The sequence below is a fragment of the Oxyura jamaicensis genome, chromosome 8, assembly GCF_011077185.1.
Source record: "Oxyura jamaicensis isolate SHBP4307 breed ruddy duck chromosome 8, BPBGC_Ojam_1.0, whole genome shotgun sequence".
NCBI lineage: Eukaryota > Metazoa > Chordata > Aves > Anseriformes > Anatidae > Oxyura > Oxyura jamaicensis.
In genome coordinates, this window is record NC_048900.1 from 6,727,242 (window position 1) to 6,755,162 (window position 27,921).

At 38.5% G+C, this 27,921-nt stretch overlaps 1 long non-coding RNA gene across 1 annotated transcript; it reads right to left on the reverse strand.

Moving 5' to 3' along the window:
* Positions 1 to 2,343: 2,343 nt before the first annotated feature.
* LOC118170423 lies at positions 2,344 to 26,377 on the reverse strand. The gene is made up of 3 exons (XR_004752707.1): positions 26,243 to 26,377; positions 17,905 to 17,959; positions 2,344 to 4,162 (listed from the first exon to the last, which is right to left on the reverse strand). It is a non-coding gene; the product is annotated as an uncharacterized LOC118170423 (long non-coding RNA).
* Between the last annotated feature and the right edge of the window lie 1,544 nt (positions 26,378 to 27,921).

The window sequence follows — 27,921 nt, forward strand, 5'->3', positions numbered from 1 at the left end:
CAACACAATCTTCTGCTATGACCTGGAATCTTGGTGGCTGGAAAACCTGAGGAGAAGGGCACCCGTCTGCTCCTTGACTGTTGAATAACAATCCACCAGAACGTGACAATGCAGCACAGAAAAGTTTAAAGCACAGTGGGAGCAGTATTTTCAGAGATGGTAACAATAATATTTTACAAAGAGAATACAGTCATGGGTGGAATATCGCAAGCTATTTCTCGTCACCCATTTCTAGGGAGATTCATTCACATTGATCCAGATTAAGAGAGCGACTAGCATTAGTCAGTGAGCGAAGGCTTGGGTGAAAAGGAGCACCAAATGTGAAAATATCTAAAATACTTAAGTAAATGTATGGGCTCTTGTCACAATTAAGTCTGGAAACCAAAGCTGAGTAGCACTCTACTTAGAGTAATGGTAGCAAAAGAATAACAATTTTAAATATACAAATTGAGAGGGTGTTTAGAGGAACTATGTCATCTGATGGCATTAGATCACTGAACCCAGATTCTGTGACTCTTAAAATCTTTAGTCTTCTAATTCCCATGGTTTAGCAGGCCAGCAGCAGAACTGGATTGAAGTTCTGTTTGAATCCTTTGCCAATCACCTCAGAGTTGATTAAAAATGGCTTTTCCTGGTAGCAGGCAGTTCTTGCAACATGGGCCAGACTTCATAGAAGTTCAAAAATAGAAGGTCACCAAATCGATAGGATGATACTAAAGACAAAAAAATACCATGGGGATCCATGATCAGCAGATATTTAAGGGATTCTATGATCAAGTGGTTACGAAAGCCGCTAGCTTAAGCTATAGAGCAAGACAAACCAGAATGAGTTTCTTCCTTTTGGACTGCTGCCTCCAAACCGCCTCCCCAATCTTCTTGAACTCTTGCCACTGCCTTAATAAATTCCAGAGACCACTGGGAGCAAGGTTTGGAAACACTTCAGCAGATGAACCACTTTCTAAAAATTGAAACCTTTGTTTCAAAACCATTCAATACAAGCTGACTCACAGGAGGCCTGAAATCAGAGCCTCATTCTCTCTTTTCTGGACTCAGTCCAAATAAAGAAAACTTTGAGAGAAAAAAAAAAAAAAAAAGATTGTTTTAGCGATCACAAAACGTGTATGAAACATTGGTGTGCATCTGCATGAGAAAAAAATTAACATTCATTCAAAGCTTCTTCTACTTTCTGACAGGTAATAATGATTGTTAATGGGACTGACATTTCCACTGTACAATCAAAACATATTCTTCAAAAACTATTGCATAATTAACATTACTTACACATATTTCACATCAAATAACATCAAATTAGAAAGACTTATGAGGCTAGACAATAGCATCCTGAAAAAGATCTCGTCCAGGTGTTAAAAGTGAGCTGTAACAGCATACCCAAGACCATGCTGGGTTACATCTTTCAGTCACACAAGTCCCCACTGCATTCTGCCACTGCTAATAGTAGCTGGCAGCACACACGAATACAGGACTTGCAGGGACATTTTCCTTTCTGTACCTTTGCCCAACAGGAACAGTAATTGGTTAGCCACACAGAAAACGCGTTACTACATCTGGTAAACCTCACGAATGGCAGGAGAGGCAGGAGCAAGGTTCAGGTCTTCCACCCAGATGATCAGCGGGACGGTGCTGTGCGAGCAGCCTGAGATCTGGCAAGGTGATCGAGGAATTTAAACTCCTAGTTTTGTGCTATCCTGATGAAGTCAGGTACTTGACCCAAATTCTATTCATCCTCTAGGTAAGCTGCTCATTTCCTAGAAGACATCTGCGCACACGCCTGGGCACAGGCACTTTCAGGAGCGCTGCACAAACGTTGCAGCTGGGGGCCACAAGGGTGACCCCTACCAAGCCGGCCACAGGGCTCAGACCATCAGCAATGCAGAGCTCTGCCGAGATACAGACAGGAAGGCCTGCAGCAGCTTTCCGAGGAAATAAGGCAAAAAGCCCAATGCTTTTACCATGGAGCTCCATCATCTTGTGATCCTCACAAGCTGCTGTGCCTGAGCAATGACCTGGGAGGTGCCATGCACAGTTGGTACGGGCAGGAGGACCCTCAGAGAAAACAACCCCACCACAGAGCCTCCTCTGCAACCTCCGAGGATCCTGACACAACTTCTGGGCTTGCGGGGAGGTTAGTGTCAAGCAGTTGCTAGCAATATGCTAAATAAAGGATCTAAATTTAAAAAAAAAAAAAAAAAAAAATGAACCTTCTTCATCTTGGAAACTTTGATGTTTCCAAACATTGATTGTGAATTGAACAAGAAAAATAAATTAATAAATAAAAGCAAGCTGAAAATATACTGTCAGGACTTTTACACCACCAAGCTTTTTTATGATTTTTTAATGCTCTGATGACAGATATATGAACATGAGTGCAAAATGCACAGAAGGAAAAGATAAAACTTCACTGCAGAATTTGCATAGACAAAGAAAGTATAATTTCAGAGCACTGGCGACAGCATAAGCACAGAGCAACTTTCAGGAGAATTATTTTTGCAAAACACTGGCATGTTTCACATGCTCCCATTTCTAATATGTCATTGTTAAATCAAAGAGTATTCCTTATTTTGTTCAGTCATGTAGAAATGTTATGGCATGTGAAGCAAATTATAACACTACCAGCAAGGCTTGTAAAAAAATTAGGTAGCTTGTTTACATTATTTCTTTATATCAAGCCAACAGATAAAATAGCCTATGGATTCCCACTGCAGCACATGGACAGTATATGGTAACTAAGCCTTGCATAGAAGTTAATATTAAGTGTAACCATACCTGACACTTCAGTTTATCACTCTTTGAGTATTTATGCAGATGGGTAGTACACAAGTCACACCTTCTTACTGAATCTGAGCGGGACTAAATTTCCCTTCATTTTTCCTTTGATTCCTCTTCTTATTTTGCATTCCAAACATCAAATAGCTCAAGCTAAATTTTAGGCAAATTGCATACTTATGCTTTCTTAGAGTTGAGGGCTTGTCTATGTGATATTATTCCAGACTCGCTATAGTGTGTGATCCATGCATGGATCTCAAGTACAGAGATACATTTTTGTGTTAAGTAACTAATTAGGATTTTGCTTATTTAAAACATTGCATTTACACTGCATAGAAAAGGATCTGAACATATGGTTTTATTTGGACATCTATAGTTCAACTGCAGTTAAATTGAATACTGAAATTAATGTCACTTCTTAAAATGATCATAATATTGCACTAATCTGCACATGTATTAAATAGTTATAAATTGTAAGTAAAACATCTTGCAAGCAGTTAGTGCAACATATTATTTCTAGCTATCATTTAACCACACTGTGTTATGAGCACTACAGTAAAAACAAAAATGCAGTACTCAGAATTAAGTTAAAGCTATATAGAAGCAGCTTGATTTCATTGAGGGACATTGGAGTGCCTTAAGCTAGCAAGGTACCGCATCACGATTCTAGTTCCAAAAAGCAGCAAAGACCAATCAAGCTATCGAGTTTTCATTTCGGGAAATTAATTTTTGCCTCCAAGTAATGCATTCTGTGTGAGAGTACATCTGCCGTATTTCACCAGCATGGCTGCAACATCTCATGATATTTTACTACTTTTATTGTGTTATGCCACATCCTAGATAATTAGAATAGCGTTACAAAATTACATTCTGGGTCTGCACCAGAAAATTTGCAATTCTACAGGAAAGTAAAGGTACTGTAACCAGTTTGAGTTTTTTTTGTTGTTTTTTTTTTTTCTTTTAAGAAATTAATTAATTAAACATTCAAATTAGAGCAACAGTTCAGCTGAAAGCACAAAAAGATTCGATGTTAATGATGCTAAATCAAGAAAATGTTATTTTAAGGGATGTTAAACAGAGATCCAGGGCACTGGGCTGTGCCAGCAGGCAGGAGGACTTGTTCTCTGCCCCACAGCAGATCTGCACAAGCTGCTTCTGCCTCTCCCCTCCTTGTGAACCTGCCTTACTCATTGGGAGCCTGAGATTTGCGGACAGGGAATGTTTTTCATCATAGGTGAAATCCTTCAGGTGTTCTGGTCAACAGTAAAACTCCAAACCTCCACACCTTGCAAGTGCTAATTCCAGGCATTCATCCGCTGTTTAACACAGTGAGCGCCTTTCTTCACTTTCCAGGTGTTATGATGCAAACAAGAAATAACTATAAAACGTTTACAAGTATATTGAGAAAATTATGATTTTAAAGCAAAGCAATGGAATCTTTCATAGCTAGAAGGATCTATTTATCCAAATACCTGATTAAATCCCAGGCCTCCTACAGGATAATCTTTTATGATTTAAAAATTAAATACATGAAAAAGTTATGCCTATTTTTTCTTATCACCTGTCTAGGCACGCTTCAGATGGGAAGATCAACATCATATATTGGAACCCAGAGAATCTGAGGTGTTTGGGAGAGGGAGAAGGGAGAAAAAGCAGAAAGGTTAGGAAGAAGCTGAAAACAGAAGCAGACCACACATTTGGAAGCCGTTTGAATAGTGTGAAATTACTTTGCATACACCACTCTGAATTGTTGGGGTATGATAAATCTGGGCTTGGTTTTAACTGGCACGATCTGCTGTTAGTATTTCTGAGAATGCCTTTACTACCTCAGCTTAGATATCCTTTAGGGTGACATATTGTAAACGTGCTGGTTTGTTTTCCATTTTTCTTTGTTGTTAGAGTTGCAGTATAAATACGCATAGTATTTATACTAGTAATACCATACATAGTAATACCAGAGTTTCTTCCACATCTTCCTCACTGTATTCAGTTACAAGTCTTCTGTATGAAGTACCTTCCTTCTAGCACCACAGCTTACAGCAGTATGTCAGCAGCCTGCCTCTAACCTGAATTTGATAATGAAAATGGTCTTAGTAGTTTAACTGAATAAGGGTAGAAATTGTGAGGGCAGGCAATGACAAGAAACTCACTTGCAAGCATTTAAGATGACTTCTTGAGTGGGCCACAGCCAAATGAGAAATAAGCAAACAGTTTGCTGGGGTAGGGAACAGAAGGGAACCACAACTGTGTATGATAGAAGCAAAGAAAAAAATCCCCCTTTTTATCAACAGATGTGTATTTCTTACTTTTCTTATTTCCTTCCTGCTCCACTGTAGTTCCGGTTCCTTCCATGCAAGTCTCTCTTTTCCCTCTTTACGACCAGAATTAAGAAACCAGGTATTCATTTTAACAACATATTGCTACGTGTCACTCAACAGCCACATTGTCCATTTTAGACTCAGTACCATGATACGTGCTTCCAGGAAAGTCTCGCTTCCCTTATTTTTCATTAATTCCCTCTTAATTTACCCAGTCAGCTCCAATCTGTGCCATCCTGTTTGAAATCCAAGGATAAAGTCGTGATTACTACGCGAGTAGGTTGATGGCTAACAGAAGCCAAAGACAAAAGAGTGCTCTCCACGAAAGAAAATCTACATTATGTTGTTACAACATGTTTTTTAAATCATGCTTTTTAGCCTGCAACATTCTTTGATAGCTATTATGTCACCATGGCAACTACGAGTACTTGTTGCGGACCACTGTGCAGGGAACTGCACAGAACAGAAACGCGCCTCGCTGCGACTTAGCAAATACCGAAAGGGAGACAGGTAATGGGAAGAAAAAGCACAGCCGATTATTGATCCACAGGACAGTACGTAATATCAGCCGCATCGGACTACTAACTGGCAGATGCATTGTAGAGGTCATCCTGAAGGAGAGATCTGAGGAAGGATGGAGCCTAAGGGCACAAACCTGATTGTGTATGCCAGTATTTTAACTGGTGTCTGAACGTGCATCTAGGGTCGTCCGAAGGCTGGAACTGCCATTTTTGGGGAATTAATAAGATTTATAGGATTCAACAATTTCCTGAAGTCATAAGCTAATACTAAAAAATTGTGTTATTCCTGATACAATCTGTCATTGGTTGCATTTTGTCAATTCCAACCTTTAACAATGATTTTTAAAAACTTTGCATCACTATGACCAAAACAGTATCAAAAAAGAGTTGTTCTACCATACACCCTATAATTTGCATGTTAGACAATAAATAAACTTAATTTCAGGTATTGAAATTAGGTGTGTTAGTTTTGCACTAGAGCAGTTGTCATTGCTTTTCTGAATTTAAATTTGAGACTATAAAAATCTGTCATTAAATTTTTAAACATGCTTAGACTATTAAATTTCAAAACAAAGCGGGAAGTGAATAAGTGCTTGAAAAAACTCAATCTGTCACAATCAAAATTGTCAAATGCATCACTAAAAAGCACCATTTTTGCCATTTTCCTGTTTGCCTCTAATAACTTCTTTGAATAATGTTCAAATGCATTTTTGCTCTTTGCTTTGTTTTTCTGAGAGCCAAATTAATCTTTTATCTTGAATTTTATGTGCACAAATCAAACAAATCTGGTTGTGCAGGCACGGTACAGACGGAGGCAGGGTTCTCAGTGCTCCGCTCCTACATTCAGTGATTGACAACTCACCGCTTTTCGGATGCTTGAATACAATTCGGATACTCATTTCTGTATTTTCTGGCCCAATTCTACTACTCTGTAGAGAGTAATCACACGTGCAATTTTATGAAAGCTGTGTTAGAATAACCATTTTATGAATTCATATTACTATCTTTAAGATCCAAATTTCTAGGGTAAATATGAGATTTGCACTGGTAGAAGAGATCCATTTTTAAACAGGTTTATTGAGATGTTCTTATGTCTTACCAACCTTACTGTATTACTTGCTATCTGAATGTTAGCAAGCTGATCACACGCTGCTAACGGGTGATCCATGGTTATTTATAAACTCGGTGTTTACATCCAGAGGATGACCAAAACTTACAAACTGGGGGGATTTTTAGTTGTTGTTGGGGGGGGAGGGGGGGGCTATTCACAAATATGCACATTTAAGAATTGAAAGCACAAGGTTCTATCTAGGTAGATTTTTGTCGTGTTTGAGCAACTGTTCAGATGTCCCAGTCTTTCTGAAGAAAATCGACCACATAATCCCAGTTGTCATGTATTTATCATACTGACTGCAGACAGAAAAAAAAAAAAAAACAGCAAATTGGAACCACTCTAGCAGGAGATATGCACACACATCGCAGCAATGCCATTTGCAATATTAGAATAGGTCTGGTTTTGTTTTCAGCATATATAAATATTTCAAAAGGATCAAAAAAGGCAAAATATTCTTTTCTGCAAAATTAACTTATTCATGAATGTGGTACGGAGGACAGACCAAGTTGCAGAATAGATCAGTAAGCTTAATTTAGATCCTTAGACAGTTTCTATGTATCTTCCACAAAGTTACTGTTGATAAATCCTGTTTTCATTAAGTGTCTTAAATTCTTCCAAACCATTACCTAACTGAAAGGTGTAAATAGAAGCCTAGGATGAATAAGTAGTTGAGGACCTGTGACTCAGGCATTCCTCCATTTACCAATTTCATTTGAAAAATGGCAATTACATTAACCACTGACGTCCCCTCAACACTGGTGCCTTCAAATCCTCACCCTCCCAATCACTGTATATAGAAAATACGCAATTTTCTAAGTTGGTTATTGCTCCATCACTTAAGGATGATTTTTTATATATATATATAAGAAAAAGGTTATATTTAAGAAACTGAAAAGGTAACATAGGAACCTAAAATCACAATTCTCTCAAAACAGAGTATACACTGAAATCATTCAAAAACCTGGCAGCAAGATTTTCTTCTTGGCAAAAGGGCTTAAGCATATTTCTATGACAGCGATTTGTCTGTGGCTTTTTCTTTCTTTCTTTCTTTCTTTTTTTTTTCTTTTTTTTCTTTTTTTTCTTTTTTTTTTTTTTTTCCCTGGCACTTAACAAGCTATGGATGGTGGGTTTCTAGCATTCTAATGTCTGGTTGCTGTGCTCCTTCCACATCACAGTATACATAATAAAAAGATTGAAATGCTTGTACCATTTTCCTACAGTTTCTTAAATTCAATAAAAATTTCACCACACAGTATTCTAATGATCTCTTCTCACAAGCATCAGTTTTGGTACCTGCCTAACATTCCATTTATTCTTCACGTTACTCCTCCCACCCTCTTTGAAGACTACAGAGCAGCAAAACACCCAAGTTCCTTGAAACACAGCTCTGGATAAAAATCTACTAAAAAAAAAAAAAAAAAAAAAAGACATTTATGACATTTATTTATATGTAATATTAGGCTGTAATTAAAAGGCTACTTTTGTCATTTGAAATTGATAACTACTCCACCAAACGTGAGGTCGGACAGCAAAATTTGCAGCTTGAAAATGATGGAAGTAGTCTGTATATAAAGTGTTGGGGGGAAGGAAGTTAGATGAATTTAAAGAATCAAGCAGTTCGATCAGAATCATGAGAATGAAATACATCTTTAGCAGCACCTTAGACAGATATAAGAAAAGGATATTGACATAATCAAGTAATTTAACTACGAGTTTCAGCTGCGTAAATGAATAAATAAGTTTCAATTAGTTATGAAAAGAAACAGAAGATTTGACTATCACCTAGGTGGGGGATCACAAAGAAATGCTGAGAAAATGATTACTGCGTAACAGGCCTGAATGACAGGCCAAAGGTTAATTTTCTCACAATTAAAAAAGGGGAAAAGGAAGAATATAATGAAAATACTAAGGGCTTTGTTTCAGACACCTGACACAAACTGTCTCTCAGTTTCCTTAATCCTACACCATTATATTGGTATTTGAGAACCCAAGAGCGATTATTGTTCAGTCCTACAACTTGAGGGCATTCCTAAGGAACACCAAAGTCTAAATCTTAACATAGAATTGTTTTCAATGGAAGCACAGATGTGATGACAAAATGTGCCCTAAGACTTTTACTGCAGGTTTTAATTTCTAGTACTGCTCATTTGCAGGTCTAGACCTATAATGCTTTGTTAGCTTGAACAGCTGTGTTTTTATGGCTGGACTAGATTTGAATGAAAGTTTAAAGGCTTGTGTGTAGTTATTGTATATGTCCAATTAATCTTCACTCTGCTAGAAAAAGCTTTTCTCCACCTTTTTTGCTACCTCACAGTTCTGATGCTTGCTTTGGACTGCAAACCTGGCTCACACTTCCAGTTTACAAGGCTGAGGTACTGCCCTAATAATCCCTAACATGTTTAAACAGATGTTTATAGCTTCTGGGGAGCGTAAACCCTTGTTTTAATTCATGAAGTTACTTGTTAAACCTGAGTAAGATACATGGTTTATGGTGATAAAGCACGATTTCTGCTATATTTGACTGATGGCATATAAATGCCAACACCTTCAGTGTTTCAAACTATTCAAAATAAATGACTGGCACGGATGTATAGGATTTTAAATTTCATTGCAAGACAGCAGAATAATTATCTTGTTCACGTTATGTGTCCAGAAGAGAGATCAGGACTCTGTGGCAGGTTCTATGCACATTGGGAAGAGACATTTTTTACAGCAATGTACAAAACAGACAAGACAGAACTGAAGTCTCCTCTCCCATTTTACACAGGAAAACCAAGACATGGACGGCCCAATTTGTCCTTGGTCATGCAGCCGACCATGGCTGAGCAGCAGAATGAAAACAGTGCTGGGCATTAGCTTAGGCCATTCCATTTTTTAATTTTTTTTTAGATTTGTATCTTTGCTACATACTGCATACCCAGTATAGACATTCACAGGGCACGGACCACGTGGTATAAGTGGAGCAGTATCTGGTGATATAGCACACCACCATTTACCATAATCAACGTGGGACAGCATACCAGCAGATCAGGACTTCCATCAGATGATATCTATAACCTCACACTGGTATTTTTAAAAATTTATTTCAAATACTTGGGTGTCTATATGCATATCAAATTAGTACCAAGCATCAAAAAGGAATACATGATCTGACCAAGATTATCACCATGTAAAAAATTGTGATGAATTTAGGGGATTGGGATATTTAAAATCCAGTTCTGAATTTATAAAATCCATATGAACCTGCTTATTCAAAAAGGGCAACAAAAGATTTTAGAAACTCATTTAATTCATCAGATTGCTCTGCAGATGGCGATAACATTTATTTTCTATTTAAAGAGTGTCTCGCCTCATCATAATCAGGGAAATACTACACTCTCCAACTTAACCAAAAACTTGGCAAGGAGAAAATGCTGCACTAGCACCAAGTAATCCCATATGAAAAGCCTGTCTCCCATCTTTCTTGTTTTTGCTGTGCCAGAAATATTTTTAAAAGACCACAAAGTAGACTTTTCATATTTTACTATGAAATATTCACTCACTTGTAAACACACGTGCCCTCGAGACTCCCACAGTTGGCTCAGCCTGGCCTGCACCACGTGGAAGTCTCGGCAAGGGATGTTTCCCTGCCCATCAGCAGGGACAGGGCAGACACAGAGCTGGCTGATGGCCTGCTCGGGCTTGTGGTTTGATGGGGAAACTGCCCTGGGGAAATCAGACTTCCCAGAGCACATCCTTAAAACCTTCCAGCTGCTGAATCACTTTCCCACAAAGGAGAGAAAGGGAAGGCTTTCCCAGCAGACCGGGAAAGCAGAGCTCTCAGGTCAGGCGCCAAGGCAGGGAACCCAAAGGCAGAAAGCTGCATATGGCCCCAAGACAAGCACAGAGCTGCCAGGGCAAAGCACCTTGTTCCTAGCTGCCACTGACAGCTGGTGGGCAGCAAGCCTCAGACGTTCCTCGGGGACAGCAGGGGCTGCAGAATGGCTGAAAGACTGCAGAAATGGCATTATCAGAAAATTGTAAGCGCTGTGTCTTACTGCATGTTGACACGAAGATGTGACTGCCTTGTCCTGGAAGTTCCTCTGAGAACGAATATTGCAGGCAATGTGGAGTGAATGAAATGCAGATGACACACAGGCTTTGAGAGCTTGCTTCCTAGGTGTGTTATCGCTGCTGAGTGGTTGGCCAAGACACTCTGTGCATTTGCACTTAAATGCTATGCCTCTGACAGCAGGTTCAGGACAATCATCATTAAAATATTTTAGCAAAGCTGTAGCACTAACTCAATCATCATTGCTTAGAGCCAAAAAAGCCAACTACCATTACTTTGTGAAGCTCTCACTTTCCAAGAGCAACTTCTACACAAATATTTTCACAGTAAAAATTAATGAGGATTCAACGTGCCTTCTCACGACTGAAAAACTGCTAGCAAGCTAAGAAGAAATGCTGAAGGCTCTGAAGCATTCCTAATGTCACTCTCCACAAGAATAGTTTGCGGTATTGATTCATCTGCTGAACAGTTCAAGTATGTGTCTTCCTAATCACGTTCTTCTTGGTTTTAAATGGATGAAAAGTGTTCATCATATGATAGAGAAATTTCAAATAATTTCTCAATTAAGTCATTCAAAAATAGAGCTACCGATATTAATACTTGAACTCCAAAAATGGTTTAGAATACACAAATATAACACATACAGCAGTAATATCTCTACAGAATAAAGTTTGCTAGCTCAAAACCTGCTGCAGGGAGTGAAATCCCTCAGGAGAGACAGCCAAGGCCCGTCGCTGGGGAGCTAGCAGCCCGAGCACATACTGAACTGCAAGGAGGCACAGCACAAGCAAGCACGGCTCACTAAGGGCAAGTGGCAAACTCCCACCCAGCGTTTGCAAGCAAAATGTGCGTGCACACTTATTTCTTCCAGTTGCAAAACTATTTAACAAATAAAAGTTCAAATCCTTTTCGTAAAGTTAGCTTCATCCAAAATTTCCAACTGTGACATGCTTGGATCTGAGGCGTTTTTTATGTTGTGCTACTGCAGTGTGGCCGCATCTCCTATGCTAATGACGGTGGGACCGATAGGTTAAAAAACAAATGTACATTTCAAATGAAATTTAGCAAGTTTTACCATTGATAAGGAAAGAACATGAGGATAGCACCCTAGAACAGATGCTATTTTTAAAGTCTAATTGTAAATAATTTGATAACGCACGAAATCTTTACTTAACAGGAACATTGAATGACTAATTGCCAGCACTTGGCAGTTCCTATTGGCCAGGCTCTTCTGATTCAGCTGCTAAACAAATGCAAAATGACAACCCTTAGGACAAAACTGAGATTACAGATGAAACTACTCCTTTGTTAAAGGTCTGGAAAAATAGTAAACTGTACTTTGTTTAAAATATCTTGAGAGATCAAGATGCTTATGCCTGAGGCAGCAAAGAATAACAACCAAACAAGTCCTTCCCGTAAGGGTACTAGCACAGTACACCAGCTATGCTTCAGTGGGATTGTTTGTCATCAAATATACATGAAAGACCGAGCCCCCCACTTGACTACGCATGACAATCTAACATTGTCTCTTCCATTGCAGTGACATGATTATAAACATATTATCAAGTCCTGCAGTGTGATCAACAACAGATGTAAAATTAAGAGGTGACAAGCTTTAGCAGGTAGCTGAGCCTTAAGTACCTTCTGCCAAATTTAATTTTCACTTCCAGAAGTCTTCCAAGCAACTCGTCTCTTAAAGACTTTAAACACTACTCTTTTCTATGCCTGCAGTCCATGTTCTGAAAAAAATTAGAATTCAGATGTTGTTTCATTTAGGACAACTTGCCTTTTATGTTTCTTTGCCTTTATTTTATTTTGCACAAAAAGAAATAGATCCATGAAACAAGTTGCCGTTATTTCTGAATTACAACACGCTGCATGAACTAAAGCAGACATTTAGAACAGTAAGTGATGGATTGTAACCCTAACTTTTAGGCGATATATCAGAAAAAAAGACACACCCTCAGGGAACACAGGTCAAAACCCAGCAGCACAAGAAAATACAAGGGGAAAAGCAACTCTAAAACATATCTAGTATTAAGATGTGTCACAGTAACCTAGTCACCAGCTAGTATGCAGGCAGTCTAACCAGACCACTAGCAGGGAGACAATGCTGCATGAAGTTCTTCATCTAGGAGCAGTTCATTTGGTTTCACAACACTGAATGATCAGAAAATAAATTAGTCTGCATCTGAGCATGAATTCAAACAGCCTCAAACACGTGGCTATGCAGGAAAATATAAATCCATAGCAAATGCCCATATGATCACCCTTGGTAAGAAGTATTACCAGCCTAGATCCCTAACAAAGCAAGAGGGATTGTGCACGGCTCTACGTGTGCCTGTCAGCCCTTAAAGGCTTGCTGTGTACTAAGGAAAAACTCAGGGCCTTCATTCTTCCAAATAATTCTTCCTCCGTCTCTATCATTCAATATACTTAAGTAGGTTCTTGACATTATAATCTAAAGACAATTTTGTCTCCCAAGTTTAGGAGCATACAGGGTTCCAGTATTGCTTGCATATAATGCCGATTTGTATAAAGGAGACATAATTAAGCAGTAAGCCATGACAGGTAACACACCTATTATCTGCTGGCTGACTCCCATGGCTTTATAAAGCATAAGGTACCAATGAATGTCTTCTCCCTTTGGGTATAATTATATTTCATAAGCCAGTTCCTGGAGTTGCTGGTGTAGTTTCTCTTCAGAGAAATGTTTCTCTGTCTTCCATGGATTACAGTGGAATTTTTCTTGAAAAAAAGGGTATGCTATGATTGACAAGCATTGATGTGAGGATTTAGTTGTGCTATGTCAAGTTCCAGGTTTAGAGTTCAATCTATATGGCTTAATGATGACATTATTATAGTGAAGCATGAACATCAATCTTCCAAAACAAATTTTAATTTAAGTATGAATGATGCAAAAACATTAACAGCTAAATATGTTAAAATAAATGTTTCTGTTCCTTAATTTCTCTACAGGGAGTTTACTGTAAGACCCACATTAATATAGAAGGAACAAAGGTGATATAATGACAACATTTATCAAAGACCTTTATTATATCCAATACCAGTGTAAACTAACTTTTTTTTAAAGTCTAAAATAGCCAAATCACAAGACAGCCACGTACAGCATGGGAAAGAGGGCAAGTGCAAGGAGAAAAGGAAAAGCAGATGGTAACAAGGCTCACATCAAAAAAAGACAGGAACAACTAGCCCATTATTATGGCCAAATACATGATGGAAGCGTAAAGTTTTGGTAAAGTGTGGTACCTGGGTCATTTAGGTTAAAATGGGTTTTTACCTTAAAGGGAAAAAGTTATCTAGTGTGGTTGCTGAGAAATAGCACCTTTAATGAAGTCACCTTCACTCCCAGTACCACTGAACTTCCACATCACTGTAAAAGGTAACAGAGCCATGCAGACAGTATGACCGCATGTCAACCACTTGAACCTACAATACTACTTGACTTTTTTAAAAGCATTTCATTATCTTGTTCCTACTGCCCTAATATCTTTTTATAGATTCTTTTATTTGCTTAATGTTTTAGATTGCAGAACTATTATTTAGGATTTTTAGCTGGGATTGTGTGTAAGCATATTCCCTTTCTTTGAAATTTCCTTTATAATCTTGTGCCAGTCAATCCCCTGTGTATACCTTTATAAACCTCACTCAGAAGCTTGAAAATTCCTTGGGTTTAACTACATTAAGGAGTGTTCATGGGATGGGCCATAAAGTCCAATGAATTTAAACTATTTAAGATCGTTTAAACTCAGAATCAGGAGCTTGAAAACAAAACTGAGTTTCTTCATAAGGAAAAATAATTATGGTTATGTTTTAAAGTACAGTTTGTGAAGTACCAAAGCAGATCAAAAGGTTTGAAAATCAACCGTTATAAAAGAGGTAGTGATAACTGTAGGCAAGTAAGAGAGAATATTGGAATGAAAAGGTGATAATCCTTTTTAATAAGCTTGGAGCAAAACCTGAGAATTGCAATTAATGCATAAAACAGAATCATGTGGAAAGGGGGAAGGGACAGCCATAAAAATCACTTAAAATGAGTTTGTCATTTCCTCTAGTGAATGATGGGAGCCCAGACAAAAAGTGTTAGGTTTGATATGTTTTGCTATACTTTTTCTTCTGAAAAACAAAAACTGAAATCCTGCTGACAGATTCAGGGCACACTTTGCAGCAGTTAAAAGTGGTGACTGCTCTACTACTATTCCTTCCCATTTTGTTCTATTCACTTATGACTCCCATGACCTCTGTCCACACCTCTGAAAAAACAATTCCAGGACACCTAGCACAGGAAAGCAGTCCTAACCAGGCTTATCTCCAGTTATTAAATAGCGGCTCCTCTAGAACTGCTTCAATATTTCTGTTACAGTTTAGATATTTTTATGCTGCATCCATTTGCTTTTCTTACCTTTTAAAATTAACCATTTCTTGTTTCTGCCTCCACTCATTTTAAGATCTACCATGCCTCACTTAGTTTCACTTTTCACAGCAGAAAACTGCCACTATCACTATTATTCTGAGACATTTTTATTTATCATAAATCCCTTGTGCTTCTTCATTCGTTTGAAAGGCTCTATGCAACAGTAGCCTACTAACATCTCTGCAGTACTTTCCTTTCTCCAACCAAGCCTCTTTCAAAAAATCTCACCTTCACGTTCATTATGAAATTGTTCTCTTAAAAAAGAGCTCTTGCAATTTTCATCTCCATTAATTAACATGTCAACTGCTTGAAAAACATATAATACTACTTAAATGACATTTTTTTCTCAATTCACATTTCTAGGACTGAAAACTTAGATATGCCCATATTTGGTAGAAGAGTTACCAAATGGGATGAATCAGATAAAAATGAAGTCAACTAATTGAGTTACTATTTTATCATTACATTTTCCCAATTGTTAGTAGTTATGGAAAAGAATGTACTGGTCCCAGATCTCATGATGTGCCAGTAGCTTTTATTATGCTGCCTAGAATGTGAGAATTAACACCATGCTTTGTAGTTCATCTGCACATAAGTAGCTCTGTGCACTGAATCAATATGTATGCGAAATATGTTCAAGCTTCTTGAAAAAATATATTTACCTGGAAGTTTAGAACATCTGTAGAAAATTCACTTATACTTTTACACAGCTGAAATTTGCTAAGACTTGCACAGAACACTTCAATTAAAAAAAAAAAAAAATTCTTTCTCAACACACTGAAATAGGCTTTTCATTTAAATGATCAATTTAGTTTCACATAACAGTATCAAGCAACATGCTCTCCAGACTTGCTCTAGCATTAACCTGATCAAACAACCTGGTTTGCATCCCCAGTGATGGAGACTTGGATACCACATTGAGGTTTTTGCTCGTTTCCCTCTATTTGTCATGCCAGAGATAGCAGCATTCTGCTGCCATTTTTTCCTTCCCTTCCCTCTGCCCCTTACTGTTACAGGCATTGCTGCATCTCCTGCACTGGAGATGTACAAGTCATTGATTTTGATAAAAAACATATTATGCTATCATCATAAGCAAGAGTTGGCCTTAACTGTTTGGAAACTCCAAAGCTAAATTTGAGGAAATCTCATACCATCTCTTGTAAAACAGCTGGAGTCAGATGCAGCCCTCCACTGCCGCCTGGCTACTCACAGTCACTGCGTGCCGAAGTCTCATACCTACCGGTACGTGTGTAGTCCTCGGGGCTGGGATTGTATCTTTTGTTATCCCTGAAATGCTTGGAGTGTTTACTGAATAGTATTAGTTAATAACCAAAGTAACAGGCTAGCACTTTCTTCACTGAGTGGCTAACAGGGACTACCCTCATGTATAAAGAGCCTGTTTCTTCTCACAAAACCCATTTGGATTCACAAAGGATTAATAGAATTTTAATGTCTGGGTCAAGTTAGCTAAAGAAGTAAGATTTATGTTGTCTGCTTGCTCCCTCCTAGTAACTTCTGTATCCATTGCCCAGCAGAGAAGTGGAGTCTTTAGTCTCGTCACTAACATGTAACACTATAAAAACAGGTTGATGAGTAGATGCCCCTCTCATGGAAATGCAGCCACAGCACATCAACTGTGATTAGAAACCAGCACAATCCACGATCTTATTTAAACCTTTCTTCTACCTAGATCTGGCTAGAATAGGATAGAATCAAAGTGGAAAAAATACTCTGTTGGGCTTTAGTGGCACACCACAAAAACGAATGAGTAGAAATGGATTTTAAAGTACCAGTTCACCCTGTATAACCACAGTGAGAATTGGCCATGGTCTTACCAACTATTAGATTTATGCAATTGCCAGAAGCAACGTGACTAAAACACCTTTTCAGACAATTAATATCAGATCATGCCTGTCGTAATCCTGTATTTTTGGATCATGTTAAAAACTCAAAACTTAAGTTTTTGGTGTTCTCCCCATCTTGTTGGTTTTGTTGTTTTTTACTGTTTGAACCCTGCTGTCCCAATTGTTATCTTTGCTTTCTGGGATTATCATCTCTAAGCTCTCAGACATTTCATAGCTGCTGGTTAGATGCTACATGTTCAATCTTTAAAAGAAATAATTTACTTTGAAAGTTGAAAACTGCTAGAATGATTAATTCAAATGTTTATTATAAAGTTTTTCTAGCCTAAAAAACACTGTCATACTCTAGAACATACAAGTATAATAAAGTTATCCTTATTTTCAAAGTCTTAAATGGATGGTAGGGTTTTTCTGGTTGCTTGCTCAGTCCTGTAATAGCCTGTCTGGAGCTGCTGTTTGCAGAATAGCATTTTCAGCTTTTATCTGACAGCCACATTTGAAACAAGCAACAGAAAACCACTGTGCTGCTACCTGCCATTCCCATTCACGTTTTTGTGGAAAAGAATGTCAATCAGCCAAAGCTGGTGGTCAAGCCATATAGAGATTGGAGAATGAGCCCAAACAGGGTAAGAAAAAGTTCCCCAAACCTCAGGGCAGTGGCACTAAAGCAGCAGCCCTTTTGTTCCAGGACAACCTGAGTAACTGCTGTGCGCAATAGGGAACGCTAGGTGAAGGGAAAAGGGTACTCAACTGTTTTCTCTCCCAACTAGACCACAGCTGTGCTACCAGAAAGCAAATAAACAGCTTTAGTTTACTTACTAGTCTGAAGAAGGCTTGAAAAGTTGCAGCAGCTTACAGCTCCATCAGGTGTGCCCTGGTGAAGAGACATGTCCAGAGCCAGGCCTGGCTTTTGGGAGTCATTTCCTTTCCTGGAGCCCCCAAACCCCTCCACCACTTACCCCGCATGCTCTGTTGCAGCACCATAACTGTTAGGGTGCAAGTAAGCACAGGTATACGATGGACCACAAATAACAAAATGAGATTATGAGAAGAGAACAAGTCATGCCTGAGCATTATTCTATCTCACGGGTCCTTCTTCTCTTAGGATTTTTTTTATTATTATTATTGCTTTTCTCTTAATCAAGTTAAACACCACTGGTCCTCTCCTAACACCATTTTCAGGTGTCATACAAAAAACAATGTTTTTCTGCCTCAGATATTTTCATTCTTGAGAAAGAAAATCAATGCCTTAGAAACTGGGACCAAGACTAGGCTTTTTAACCTCAGGTTTTTCTCTAAAATCAAGTCACAGCTCTTGCACCTCAACTGCAAAGGCCTTCCTGCTAACAGCAATTTGAAACTGATTGAGAGTGTGATTGAATTTGATGTTAAGTTTTTCAGTCATTTAATTTGGCATCAGGTCTGGCTCTGAGCTTTGGAAACCAGTAAGCAGCTAGCATCTCGTATTGTTGCTGTAATGGGTTGAGATAAAAGCAGGACACATTTGCAGTTTTCCAAGCTGTAACAGCTTTACTCCACTGTCCAAAAAAAAAAAGGTTCAGAATATATCCTTGCAGCATATTTAGATAGCATCAAATCCTGTAGATATCACTAAGATGCTAAAGAGTAAGTGGGATAAGGAACTGTTAAATATGACAGCGTTGTAATAAACTCTTTTAGACTTCACACTCTGTGATATCCAGAGTAGCAAAACAATATTTTAGTTGATTGTTCCTTATGATTTCATTTGTACCTCCAGTAAAGCTTTTGGATAGGTTTAAGAGTTAACATTATTTGGTAAAGTTCAGAATATCTTCTGAAATGAAGAAAACAGTCATTGCCTCCAACTGTAAACGCTCTATTACTTCTATGGTATTTAGGACACCAACAGAAAAGAGCCCATAGAAAAGAGCCAGGGATTTTTAATGTCAGCACAAGGGAATGTCATGATTTGTTTCTTCTTAGTTAAAATTAAATTAAATTAAAAAAAAAAAAAAGCAAACATTCATTACTATAATAACTTCAAAAAATGGAAAAACATTCTATAGCTTCTAAAATAGTGCAAGCATTGTGCAAGAACCACAAGCAAACCAATATATAAACAGCATAGTGAGTTTCTATTTAGCATAATATAATCTTAAACCCTGTTTTCCCTATTGAAAAGGTTCAGTAAGTGCTGGTTTTATGCCTTAAGTATGCAGCCAATAAAATTCAAGCAATCTGCTAAGCCTGGGCATGATAAGTTCTCAGGCCAGAAAATGCAAAATCCAAAACTACTTCACAAACTCACCAGTTAATTTCCCTTAAATTTAAACACTGATGATAAATGAAAAAAGTTTCCAACAAATTTCTGATCTGTCTGTAGCACAGATTTTAAATTGCCTCAACAAAGATGGAAGCTGCCCTTTCTGATTAGAACTAGAATCCCAAGACATCACTGTAATTCTTGCCACAACTCTCTTTCATTTAACATAAGATGAACTACTAAAGTAAGTCTCCCAGGCAATAGTTCAGAACTGCCTCCAATCCTGTTCTTTGATTTTGACTCTTCTTTTATTACTGCTTAAAATGGCACTTAGTTTTGTTTCTCCTGGCCCCACACATGATCTTTCATATTGAGCTTGTAAAAATACTACGGTCTTTCTGCAGGAAAAAAGGAGGAAGTTGAATTTGGACCTTTGGATAGCTGAAGAAACAACGCAGTAACAAGGCAGCATGCACTGTGAAAATATTTAAAGAAGGAATTATTCAGAGACATTCATAAAAACAGAAAAAAAAAAAACAAACAAACAAACAAAAAAAAAAAAAACAATACTTGATGTTGCCCTGCCCTGTGGGACTTCATTTTCATTTTAAATCAGAAAGTACTGTTCCTGACGAAACAGCATATTGATTTGTACAATCTCTGATTTAAGAGTACCTACTAGCAGTTGAAAGTGGATGGCAGACTTTTTGTTAGCTAGAAGACCCTTCTCTCTAAAGACTTCCCTAACAGACTCTGCAAGCATCAAAACATTTATTTGTAACATGTTTTGTCAAGAAACATTGCACATGTTACTAGTGTTAATGTTTTTGCCAGGACCACAAAACGTGGCCATAGTAAACTACACAAAACAGGATTTATTCAAGACTTTGAAAGGGACACCAGGGCAACCTCAGACCATTTTGTAGGAATACAAAACAAAACAAAACAAAATACTACAAAAGGCAAACCACAAGAATACAACTAAGAAAACCTTCGGTATAGATGGTGCAGATCAAAGGGAAGCAGGTAGAGATCAGTTTTTCAGAATTTTGACTACAAGGGAGAAACAGTCTAAGCCAGACAGTTTTCTTGAAGCAGAGCAGTGTGATACAGTGCTTGAATCAAGATCAGAATTTATTTTTGTAACTCTGCCTCCCAAGGCCCAAATCTAACGTCTAGACAGTAAGTTTTGTTCCACTGTTGCTCATTACCACAGATTGTTCCCATATTACTTTGCAGCTCTGTCTTGAAGCACATGAGACCAACTGAAAAATAGTTGCTATGCCCAGTGAGCATCTGTCTCTCTAAAAATGAATAACCAAGGTAACGCCTGAGGTAGTCCGCATGTTGGCTTACATTTGTACCCACTACAGCAATGACTTCGACTTCAGTGCTTGGTTTGTAGTTGTCTCACCCTCTAGTGGCAGAGAGGCCTTAGTTCTCACGGACAAAGAAACGATTTTTTTTCTTCAAGTCCACTGCTCAGTTGCCTGTTTACAGCCAAAAGAACGGATTTTTTATTTTTTATAAAGCTGCAAATCATTGTCTTCAGTATGTGTCCACCACTTCTAATGGAGCAATGCAAAACATGCCGTCCTGAAGGCACTGAAATTATTAAAAAGGTGCTAATGAACGGTGGCTGTGTGCTCAGATGTGTTCCTTCAGTTATGAGAATGACTGCTATTAAAGCCTTCCTATGCAACCATGATTAGTAATACTGTGCTGCTGCCTGAAGACTAATGGAGAGGGAAGCTCTGTTTTCCTCTAAAAGCTCAAACTCCCTATTAAATTTTCATTTAAAAACAGAAGACACCATTTTATTTTGATCCTCAAGAAAGACTTCAAAATAAAGCAAGTTTATTATGAAAATGGAGCAGTGGCCAGACATTAGAAAAAAAATAACATTTTCTACCCTGATCTTAAAAAAAAATACAGAGTATTGGGTAGCTTTAGCTCCCACAGGAATTAATCTGGAACTTCACAGGATTTAAAACAGAATTATTTCAATCCTGATTAAACATGGTGGTAGTGTTGTTATTGCTATTTCATATGTACAGTTACACCAAAAGAAAACAGAAAACTTCACCCTTTACAAAGAAAATGTGACATTGCCAATACATCGTTACACACCGCCACTGACAGAATGGAGAACTCTGGAGATGACTAATCAGCTGGCAATTAGTTTCAAACACAATTTATTCTATTAAGAAAAGCCTTTGGCCATATTTTAGTGGAGGATGTATAAAGTACAAAACCACAGGGAGCAGTAGCTTACTTGCCAGTGTGCTAGCATATTTGTTAAAACAGGTTTTTACTATTCTTTAGAAGCTCTTAAAAAGCCTTAATTCTTACTTGTACATTGTTGCAGATATTCAGGTACAGCTCTACCATGTCACATGAAGCTGTGGTTTTTCAGTTAAGTATAAATTATGGTGCATGGTTCTAATTGCCTGCATTCCCCATCACAATGCTCCATTTTCTTACACTTCTGCAGCTTGGCCAGACTCTGGCCAGTTGGACTTGCTTGACAACACTACAAGATAAATATTTGAAAATAAGGCTACAGAAAATTGCAGTATTTTTGCTACATTCAGACATTCTGCTGGCATTTTAAATAGGAAATCCTCATAGTGGTGCACAGAAAAACTGGCATCTATCACACCTATCGGACTGTGAAGCATCCTTAAGAATCACAACACCTTTATGGTTGCTCCAGACACCCTCATCAAAGCAACTATGCAGAAGTGCAACCAACATTAAGATTCACTAAATCCAGAGTCCACACTGTAGAGCTAGGACGCAAAATGGATTTTGCAGTGCATGCAACATATGATGCAAAGGCTGCTATGTTAATTCAGAACATGCAGTAGCATGTAGACAGTGCAGCAAGACAGGTCTTCAGAAAGATCTTCTGGAGAAAGCACACCTTCAGAGAATAACTGAAGGCCACAGGGGCCAAGGTTTAAGCTCTGACTGAATCTGACTTAGAAGTCAAAGTTTAACCTATTACCACACAGCTGGATGCGGTCTTTGCTGGGCAAGTCTGAAATTGTGCAGCCTCATTCTCACACCATACGATCCAGGGTGCAAATGCTGCCTTGGGTTACGCTAGTTCACTTAACCTACTGCCCTACTTGTTGAATACTTTCTCAATTTTCCTATGTAGTTTAAAAGTGTCTAATAAAAATGTTTTACTTAATGTTTCCTCATATATAAGTCTCAAAGCTTAGATAATGGAAACCAGATGACAATAGCACATACAAGCATACTCATTTTATAGATATGAAGTAGCTTTTGGAAAAGAGATTGAATTCTTGCAAGTGGGATGGGTTTAATTACACCACAGACTTTGATCCTGTTCACAATTCCAGTGTGAATTTGGGCAAAACTTCACTGAAGTGATACGGTTATAGGCAAAGGTAAAATAAGAAAAAGTGTTTCAAGATTCACAGCTGCAGCACAATGTCTCTGAAGAAAGAAGATGCCATCAGATAGATGGCTGGAGCACCCTGTGTGCCTGACTATCACCCTTATTCCCTGCAGTCTATACAGCAAGTATTCCAGTCTCGTAAATCCATTAGAGAACAACAGTGCAGTACCAGTGCACAGGGTACAAGGCATTTAATAGCCTAACTGTATACACTAATTTTAAACATGTTTTGTACCTTTGCCATCATACTAAACCAACCATTTAACCAACTTTGGATTCCTTTTTCCCAACACCATATACTGGATTCCACTTTTTCTGTAGCGTCAAATTAATGATACCAAAAGTACTGTAGCAGTAGCACAGAAACACCTACATGAGGGAAGCGTCCTCCTGGCATTGGTAAGAACTGCCACCGCTCCTTGCTCTTAAGGGCAATACATAGACACCCGGTTAATGCCTGTTGCACTACTCCCTTTCACAAGCTACAGAACTTGAGTGCTGCTGTAAGCAGGGTTAATTAATTCCAATAATTTGCTTCATCTGTGTAACAGCAAACACTCACCTATGATCCTACTTCCAAACAACACAGTGCAAAACCAGCACACATGGATGAGGATCTGCAGTTTGGAGTCTATATGTCTGCTTGTCTTGAAAGTTGCTCAAGTGTAATCATCGCCTAACTTGATTTTCAACAGGAGTGGCACCGTTCTGCGTAAGGTCACGGTTAGCTGACATTCACCACAAAGGAATTTGCACACTGGACAAGACTAAATTCTACAAAGCTGAGCCTGTGAACTCTTCTGCTCATTACATACCATTGTTTGAATTCGAACATCCAGCATATAGTAGTTCCTTATGGGGAAGGCATAGATATTCACCTGTTCAGTCTCCTATTGCTATGCTTGACTTTGATATTAAATCATAGAAGATCAAAGTTTACCTTGGATTTGAGTCAGAAAAAGTCCACAGAGAACTCAAACGGCACGTATTCTGAATTTCATCTACATGTGACATTGCAAATAGAACACTACAAAATGTACCATATGCGGCCACACCAGGATTCTGACTTCTGACGTGAGTAACCGGTCAGTTATCCAAACAGCGTTACACAGCGGAAGGGGAAAAAAGCTTTCTGGAGGATCTGAAACAAAACCTCTCTGAACAGGACTGCCATTAGCACTACAGGTGAAGAAGCACCCTAGGACATACTCTCCTATTAGCCAGGGAGGAGATGGTAGCTGCCATTCTGACACATGTCAGCAACAGCGTTGAGCAGGGAAGCAGTGATGCGGATACCAGCATGTGCTCCCACCACTGTTTGCTCTCACTGCATTTTACAGTTGGAGTCAATTGACAGTCACCACACGAGGGAATTCATGCTCTGGGCAAACCATTATCCTACTGAGGTGACCATGTGGAACTGTACAAGGAGGGTGGAACAGCACTTTACATGCTGTTACCGTAGTCGTGAAGAGATTGTTGGATGCTGCTTCCCTTCAGCAGCTTTGGGTTGCCTGAAAGTAGTTACCTAAAGGGAAGGAGCATGAAGCTGCTATTGCTTGTGAGCAAGGAAATGAGGATAAATATATATATATATATATTGACTTGAGTTTGAAACAACCTTTTTACACAGTATTCAAAAACCTGCTCAGGCTGGTTCTGCACATCCTTTTCAAGGCTCAGACAAAAACTTAAGAAAACAGTGCATGGTATTTATACATCAGCAATAAACTCCCAAATCTGGGCATTCTTTATCACTACGTGTCTCATATATAGATACTTTAAAGTTGTGCTGAATATTAAGTATCATAATTTGGAAGCACAGAAAAAAAAATAACATCTGCTGTAACCTGAAATACCAGAAGTAGGCCTTTTCATTCCGTGCCAGTCAGCAAAATAAGAACATATGTGCAGAATGCATTTCACATACATGGCAATGACACTCACAAAATATTCAACTTATAGTTTCTCCTTTTGACCAGTTGTACTCCTGACCATTCATACGACTGCTTCCAATTATTCTAACTCCTAAGCAAATTTAAGCAACTGACAAACAAGGCAAAAATGACCAGCTATAGGGATATTTCACTGGTACTCTAGTAACATACCTGAGAGTCTTTAAAGTCTTTTAAGTCTTTTAGACAGCAACAGAGTTGATAAGCTATATATTAAAGTGTTTTTATAAGTTTATGCCTCTGCTTAACTTCAGTACTGTAAATAATTCCATTTAAATAAGTTTCAGTGGTATCACACAGAACAAGGAAGTTATAGAGAGGCACAAATGTTTCCAGGGCCAGGGTTATAGCATGTGGATGCAAGTTGGAAGAAGAATGAGGAACTTTAGGGGTTTTTTTTGTTTGTTTGTTTTGTTTTTGTATCAGGGTTCTGCTGTATATTAGTATTGTGGTGTGCTCCATGGAGCTACACAAGGCTTTACCCAATTACTATAGCAAGTCATCACAAAATTAAGAATAGAAAGAAAACTTCACCTCCAAGTTTTCTTGCTTTTGTCAGTTAATACTAGTAGCATGTGAACTTTAAAAGATATACTTAACATATTTCATACCTGGGTTTTCGTAAGCCCAACTGATATTCAGAAAGCCATGTGTCCGTTATCTCAGAGAAAATGCTCACCGTGTTCTACAGAGGAAGCACGAGCACAGCAGAGAACATGGTGAACAACTGAACATGTCAAGTTCCTCCATTAATCTGCTTATTTTTTTTTCTCCAAAATAAAAAAGTAAGAGATAATATGGGGAGAAGAATAAAACTGGATGTGCTGCTTATGGCAAGTAATTTTAACTCCCCATTGTTCAGTTTGCAAAATATTTCCTCAGTTGTTTGGAAAATATTTACTCCATTGGCCATAATCCCAGAAGCTGTTTAACAACGTCCATTGGACTACACCTAAAACTTTAGCTTGTTCTCTTCAGTCTTGTGCTTCAGCATTCATTGTTTAGTATCCAAGTCCTAGTTTTGTATCTCTTGGGCAGACGTGAAGTTTTAAGTAAAAAGTTATTGAGAAAGGCTTAAGAAACACAATTTTTTTTTCTACTGGTATCTATTTGCTTTTCAGTTTGAACTGAAAAGTTCTCCTCTCTAACTTTAAACCCAAGATATTTCATGTCTTTAAAGATTTTTCAATTAAATTAGAAGTTTCATCATAACATTTTTCAAGAGAATTAACGGGGGAAAAAAGGTCACCTCGGTACGCAGAAACGTAGGTATTTTTCTTTTTAACCTAGCAGCCCAGAAGCCAGCAAGCATGGGGCCCAGGCCTCGCCTCCTCCTGCCTCAGAGGCTCCCAGGCCCCGCAGACACACAGGGAAGAGCTGGGGACAGCCTGGGGCATAAAGGAGGACCTCAAGGGCCAGCTTTTCTTCCTGAAGCAACTTTAACAAGCTCCTTCAGTGCTGACCTGAGGGGAGAGGTGAAAGGCCCCTAGCTGCCCAAAGGAGCCATGAAGTGAGGCAGAACTGAACCAAAGCATGAAGTCATGAGATTCTCCAGCTCTTACCTAAAGTCTGCCTTGCCCAGCCATCACCAGGCAGCCCTAGGGACGCCTAGGGACAGTTCCAGGTCACACAGGCAGACAGGGCTACAAACCCACTGAGGAACAGCCCGGCCCTGAGGGGCACAGGCCCACAGGGCCCAGCTTAACTGGCGCCCAGGCTGGGGGCGGTGAGGGCCAGTTGGGCCTGCTCAGGCCCTGGTGGCACCTAGGCCTGGCAGTTGGGTGACACCACATAGCCCACGTATGCCCTCCTTTTTCTCATGTTCCAGTAGCCCAGTACAGTCTGTGAGGAGATACTGATCTTAGCTGGTGTGTGAAATCTGGCCGAATCCATAGTTACCCCTCACAACATCAACATAGCAGTTAAAGGTGGACACAGCAGACATTTCTCTCTGAGAGAAGTTGGTGAAAAAGACAGAGATACGACTCAGGAGTGCTTCATTTTCTACTTTCTACCACTGTGAAGCTTTTATTTTTATCCTAAGGAAGGGAAAAAAAAAAAAAAAAAAGGACAATAGAGGTTGTGTGAGGAAAGCAGCTGGGAATGAGGTATGTTCAGTTGTGGGATTTATACCTGATAAAGGGTCTGCCATAAACAGACACATGTTGTGCTGATGAGACTGCCTGTGGGATCATGCACAGACCTTAGTTGTGCAAAATTATACAAAAGTAACAGTAATGCTCAAATATACTAAAAAAAAAAAAAAAAAAAAAAAAAAAAAAAAAAAAAGGAATTGACCTACTTGAAGTAAAAAGTATTCACAATAAAATGTTCAGAGGCTAAAAAGAGAGGCCCCTCAAGTATAGTTACTGGAGAATCTGCTTCCCAAAATAATTTTTCACTGCTACTTTTCTGTCCTAAAATACAACAACAAAAAAACAACAACAACAAAATACATAAATTAATCAAAACAAACAAAAGAACTTCGGACATTTTTAGAACTGTTCTGAAGTGAATCTGAGTTCTGTAAAGTTCTTTTTTTTCCCATTTTGAAATAGGTTCAAGGAAAAAAAAAAAAAAAAAAAAAAACTTTTGAGACTTCTAGATTTAGATGTTGCATTTATAATGCAATAAGACAAAAAGGATCTGGATGCTATTTATAAATGATCTGAGCACTCCAAGCTATATAGTCTTCTAATGCCTCTGTTTTAGCAGTAAGTTGTGATTTTGAGAGCTTGTTGATTTGAGTCCATCCACAACAACAGCAGTGGTTTTAAATTAGAAACACTAATTTCTGATTACTGTATATGTTTAGTGTCATGTTACTGTGACAGGTTAAACAGCAGAAGAAATCTACTCACTTGGAACAATTCTATTATTGCTGTACTTAGAAAGCACTCCTGGGCAGATGTTAACCTCTCTCTAATAGTTCATAAAGAACAGCAGCATTTATAATTTTTTAATTCGTTCCAGCATGATTCACAAAAAATGTATCTGTCCAAGGGTTTGATTATTAAGAAAAGCTTTGACCAAATAGGGTAAAAAATTACTTCAGCTAATATAGTTAAGGCTTATCCATGTACAGGAAACAAGGCATCTTCAAATAAAAAAGCAGAAAGAAAGCAGTAGTTTCTTTAAGACTGATATTCAGAGCCTCAATGGTGCAGCGTTTTATATCAAATACGCTAGCAGGCACATAAAAGGCA